The sequence below is a fragment of the Phascolarctos cinereus genome, unplaced genomic scaffold, assembly GCF_003287225.1.
Source record: "Phascolarctos cinereus isolate Bilbo 61053 unplaced genomic scaffold, phaCin_HiC Scaffold_3;HRSCAF=262, whole genome shotgun sequence".
Lineage (NCBI taxonomy): Eukaryota > Metazoa > Chordata > Mammalia > Diprotodontia > Phascolarctidae > Phascolarctos > Phascolarctos cinereus.
This window is the reverse complement of record NW_027555736.1, coordinates 217,159,698-217,166,153: the sequence shown is the minus strand read 5'-3', so window position 1 is coordinate 217,166,153 and position 6,456 is coordinate 217,159,698.

Here is a 6,456-nt window from a genome sequence, read left to right as displayed (position 1 = left end):
TATCTTTTTATAAATTTACTCAAAGTTACTTGTCTTTGTTTCCATTTTCTACGCATGCCTGTTAGAAAAACCAGTAGGATTCCTGAAAGATATCAGAATTCCTATTAAATATCACTGTACTGAAAGAACATACTTCTCACCTTTTAACAGAGCTCTGGAAGATGACGGACATTATGCTTTGTATATACAGTTAGATGTGACTGTTGCATTAGTTCGTTTCACTTAACAATTTTTCTTTGATAAAATGGAAGGTTGAGGAGGCAGAGTGATCAGGAAATAAAAATAATAAGGACAAACAAATAAAACTGATAAACCTTAAAAGAAACTATATTGTTTTGTGAGTTCCCTGTAAAATTGGAGCCAAAATTCCTCTGACTATGCCTTTTTTGCCTTCCATTTGCTGCTGGATACTACAAATTCCCCAATGTGAGGCATCCCTGAGTCTACTATGTTCCCCAAAAAACTTGCCCTGATCACAAAGCAATTAATTCTTTCTGTGCCAGCACAAGACAACTTCTACTTTCTATGACTGGACCAATCTCACAAATGGGATATGGAGAACCTGCAGTGGAAAGAGGAGAAAGTCACCACTTGACTTCATGTCTTCCATTTCTTCCTGCCCCTGTCCTTTGAGGAAAGAGCAAAAAGAAAATGGTAGGGAATGAGAATTTCTTTCTTCTGCTGTGAAGATTCAACCTCCATCTTCTGCCAAGCCCTATTTCTACTTATTCTCCACCCTCCAATCAAGTGAAACTCGGGCTTCTGATCTCATCTTCTAAGCACATCCTTCACATCTCATGATGCACTTGCCTCCAGCTTGATATCCAACCTCCATTAGAAAGGGAGGGTAGCCTTGACTCAGTCATGAACCTTTCAATACCTGGTCATACCCTTCACGTCCAGTGACTCTGAATTCCTGTAGACCATCATCCAAGCCCAATTCCTCATTTCCATCCCTATCAAACTTCCCAAAACAAAGTTCTGGTTAAATACCACCCAGTTTTTATACTGTGCCCTCTAGAAAGCCTGTTCCATAGTTAACACACTTCTCTTCATTTTAACCTATCTACTAGCTATTACTCCATTATGAAACAGCCTCTCAGGCCACTCTTTCTAGTACTGGTGACTGCTCAAGGCAGTGATGTTGGATAAGCTCTTGCTCCCATTGCAAGATTCTTCCAGGTTTTCCTCCTAACTTAGAGGTTCATACTATTCATATCAACCAACCAATCAAAATCCCGGTAGCATTATCTACAGACCCTTCAGTCACTCCCCCTTCCTTCTTTAATGAGTTTTGTACATTGCTCGCAATTTTACTCTTCCCAATTCTTGGCCTCATACTAGGGGAATTGACCCTCCCTCAAACATCTTAACCACTTACTTCCTCAAATTACTCACTTTTCATGAGCTATACCTCCACCCCAACTCAGCAACACACAAAGATAGTTGCACTCTTGATCTAGCAAACACCTCCAAAATATATCACCTCAATTTTGAAAATTTCCAAAATTTTATTTGACCGTAACCTATTGGCTTTTCACCTTTCCATCTGTTCTCTCTTATATAATCCTTCTCTTCATTCACACCATGACCTCCAATCCCAATACCTCAGTTCTCTCCCAGGCCATCTCCCTTGTAATAGCCACTCTCTCCTATTTTCCCTATTATGACTCCTTAGTGAACCAATTACATTCTAAAGTATCCTCTTTTCTTGAATCCCTAGCCTACTCATATCACCAATTATGTGCTGCCAAGTCTCAACCTTGGATAACTCCCACCATTTGTTTCTTTCATTTGTACAAACATGCTACTGAACGAAAATAGAGAAAATCAAGCAACTGTTCTGACAGGGTCCACTACAAATTTATGTTACAAAATCTCAAGTGGGCCCTCACTGCTACTAGTAATCCTAATACAGTTCGTTTATCAATTCACTATCCCACTCCCCACAGTGACTCTTCTAAGGCTTTCCATGCCTCCTCAAATGTTCCATGACTCGACCTCATTACCATTTGCCATGAACTTCTTTTTCTCTTCTCTTCCTCACCTTCTGTCACTCAGATGACTTCTGCAACTATCTCCTTCTCACCTAACACATATGATGAAATGACCTTATTCTTTATGAAGTCTAACCCATAAACCTGTTTGAGCAATCCTATTCCATCTCATATCCTGCAACATCTTATTCCTTTTAACCCATCAACTCTACTATACTTTCAATCTCCCCCAGTCTGCTGGTTCATTTCTTACTGCCGAAAGACACATTCATTTCTTCCCTGTCCTGGAAAAAAAAACATCCACATTCACTTGTTTCTTCTATACTCACTTTCATCCTATATGTCTTTTGCTTTTTGTAGCTAAACACCAGAAAATGGCCTTCTACCATAGATGCCTCCATTTTCTCTCCTCTCATTTTAATCTTAATCACTTAAAGTCTGACTTCTGATATTCTTCCATTGAAATTTGCTTTCTCCAAAGTTACCATTGATTTCTTAGTTACCACCTTTTATCAATCCTTATTCTCCTTCACCTCACTGTATCCTTTGACATTTTTGTTCACTCTTTCTTTCCCGTTATTCTCTTTTCTCTAGCTTTTTGGGACACTAGTCTCTTTTGGTTCTTCTACCTATCACACTGCTCCTTTTCTGTATCCTTTTCTGGATTCTTATTCAGATTAAACTCTCTGACAGTAGGTTAGAGGATTCTATCCTGGGCCCTCTTCTCTACTTCTGAACTACTTCACTTAGTTATCTAATCAGCTTGCATGGACTTAATTACTATCTCTATGCTGATGATTCTCAAACCCTCCTGTTTTTCCCTAACTTCTCAGCTGACCTCCAATCTCATATCACTAACTGCCTTTCAGACATCCCAAACTAGATGGCCAGTAGACATCTTAAACTAGATATGTTTAAAACATAATTCATAATTCTTTACCCCTAAAACCTCCCATATTCAACTTTCCCTTCTACTATAGAGGGCAACATTAATCTCTCAATGCCTCAGACTCATAACTTAGGAGATGTCCTTGATTCCTTACTATTTCTTATGTTTCCTACCAATCTGCTGCTAAGACCTGTCAACTTGACCTTTTCAACATCACTTGAATACTCATCCCTCTATCCACTGACACTGCAACCACTCTAATACAGGCCCACACCACCTCACTCCTAAACCATTGAAAAGTGGGTCTGCCTACATCAAATCTCTCCCCACTCCAATCCACCCTGTACTCAATCACCAGAGTTATTTTCTATAGCTCAGGTCTGACCATATCATAGCCCCTCCGACTGAAATAAAGGTTAGTGTCTCTCTGTTGCCTCCAGAATCAAATACAAAATGCCCTGTTGGCATTAAAACCTTTGATGACTTAGCCCCTTCCTTCCTGTCCAGTCTTCTTACACCTTACTCCCTGGCACATACTCTTTAGTCCAGTGATGTTGGCCCCCTTGTTATTCTGTGAAAAAAAAAAAACACTCCAACAACATCTTGGCTTCAGATATTTTCTCTGGCTGTTCCTCATGCTTTGCATGCTTTCCCTTCCTAACCTCTGCCTACTGACTTTCTTGGCTTCATTTAAGTCTCAACTAAGATTATAGATCATATCTCTTACAGGAAACTTTTCCTAAACCCTCTCAATTCTTGTGGCTTCCCTCTGATATACATATATATATATATATATATATATATAGTATGTGTACATATGTACACTCACAAACATGTGCGTGTATTTGTGTGTGTGTGTGTGTGTGTATGCAGAGAAAGAGAGAGACAGAGAGATATTGTTTTTTGTTTATTTCTATGTTGTTTCCCCTGTTAGATTTTTAAGCTCCTGTGACCCCAAAGGGGCTGTCTGTTCCTTTTTTTTGCATCCTCAGCACTTAGCACAATGCATGGCAAATATGAAGTGTATCATAAATATTTATTGATTGAATATACATCAGCAATTTAATTCAAAAGATTTTATTAATCACCTAATAGTTTCTAGGCACTATGCTATGTACCATGGATAAGGATCCAAAATTCAACCCTTAGAGTTCACAAAAGGTACATTTCCACAACATGTACATATATTGGTAAATACAAAATTTACATGAAGTGTTTTCTAGAGATATGGTTGTGTTCTAATATGAAAGATATTTTGTTAATAATGAAAAAACATCCTAGAATGAAAAATGGAAGAATAAAGAAAAGTGGATAAGGACATCAGAGGGATGGTGCTAATAGGGATGACCTTGAGAGAACAGGGTATGGAGAATTTAGAAGGAAACTTCAGCTTAAGCAACCTATGATGAAGCCCTAGGGTAGTAGACAATATAGTCTTTCAAGAAGTTATAAACCTTTGAAAAAGAAGAAAGGAAGAAGATGGTATGCATGTGATTGCAAGGTCAACTAACAATGTCTTTAAACAACTTTCCTTTCTTTCCTAGGAGCATGTTTTTATTATCCAAATTTCACAGTGAACACCTTATCCCTCTCGCAATAACTCCCTGCTAAAGAATTTAGGCCTAAACATCCTTTCTTTCCTTTCTCTGAAATATTGTCTTCTCTGCCTAAATCTATGCTCTTAGATTCTCCTTAGCTTTCTCCTCTATGCCATGAAATATCTTTCTTCCCAGAGTTCTATTTATTTCTACTTCAATGGATTAGCCTTACTCATTGCTTAGAACAAAGTCCAGAACAATTCCTACTGACTGTCTCCACCATTTGAATTACAAAATTACTGTCATAACTAATTAATATTTTATCCACTCTCATGATTACAATTGAAGAGCAACTCCTGCAAATTATTTCTTTTTTTAAAAATTTTATTAATTTATTTTGATTTATCAACAATCACTTCCATATGCTTTTGAGTTGAAAATTTTTCTCCCCCTTCCTCCCCACTACCCTACGCAAGATGGCGCATCTGTTGTAGACTTTACATTTACCTACCCATGAAACATATTTTCACATTAGTGAAGTTGTAAGTAAAAATTAAAACCAATAGGAGGAACCATCAGAAAGATGAAACAAAACTCAACAGAAGGTAAAAATAAGTGATAGCGATTTGACTTCCATAGTTCTTTCTTTGGATTTGGACAGCATTTTCCATCCCAAGGCCTCTGGAGATGTCTTAGATCCTTGTAATGCTGAGAAGGGTTCAGTTTAACAATCTTAGTCATTGCATAATGTGGCTGTTATTGTGCACAGAGCCCTCTTGGTTCTGCTCACTTCACTCAGCATCAGACCATATCAGTCTTTCTAAGTTTTTCTGAAGTCAGCCTGTTCATCATTTCTTATAGCACAATATTGTTCCATTACATTCATATACCACAACTTGCTCAGCCATTCCCCAATTGATGGGCATCCTCTCAATTTCCAATTCTTTGCCACCACAAAAAGAGCTGCTATGAATATTTTTGTACATGTGGGTCCTTTTCCCATTTGTTTGATCTCTTTGGGATATAGCCCTAGAAGTGCTATTGCTGGATCAAAGGGTATGCACATTTTTGTAGCCCTTTGGGCATAGTTCCAAATTGTTCTCCAAAATTTGGATCATTTCACAACTCCACCAACAATGTATTAGTGTTCCAATTTTCCCACATCTTCTCCAACATTTATCATTTTCCTGTTTGTCATGTTGGCCAATCTGATAGGTACCTCAGGGTTGTTTTGATTTGCATTTCTCTAATCAATAATGATTTAGAGCATTTTTTCATATGACTATAGATGGCTTTAATTTCTTCATCTGAGAACTGTCTGTTCATGTCCTTTGACCATTTATCAATTGGGGAACGGCTTGTATTCTTATAAATTTGTCTTAATTCTCTATATATTTTAGAAATGAGGCCTTTATCAGAGAGACTGGTTGTAAAAATTCTTTCCCAATTTTCTACCTTCCTTCTAATCTTAGTTGCATTGGCTTTGTTTGTGCAAAAACTTTTCAATTTAATGTAATCAAAATTATCCATTTTGCTTTTCATAATGTTCTCTATCTCCTGTTTGGTCATGAATTCTTCTGTTCTCCATAGATCTGATAGGTAAACTATTCCTTGTTCTCCCAGTTTACTTATGGTATCAGCCTTTATATCTAAGTCATGAACCCATTTTGACTTTATTTTGGTATATGGTGTGAGATTTGGGTCTATGCCTAGTTTCTGCCATACTCTTTTCCAGTTTTCCCAGCAGTTTTTTTCAAAGAGTGGGTTCTTATCCCAGAAGCTGGGGTCTTTGGGTTTATCAAATAATAGATTATAGTCATTGACTACTGTGTCTTGCATATTTAACCTATTCCACTGATCCACCTCCCTATTTCTTAGCCAGTACCAAGCAGTTTTGATGATTGCTGCTTTATAATACAATTTAAGATCTGGAATTGCTAGGCCACCTTCCCCTGCATTTCTTTTCATTAGTTCCTTTGATATTCTGGACCTTTTGTTTTCCAAATGAATCTTGTTATTATTTTTTCTAACT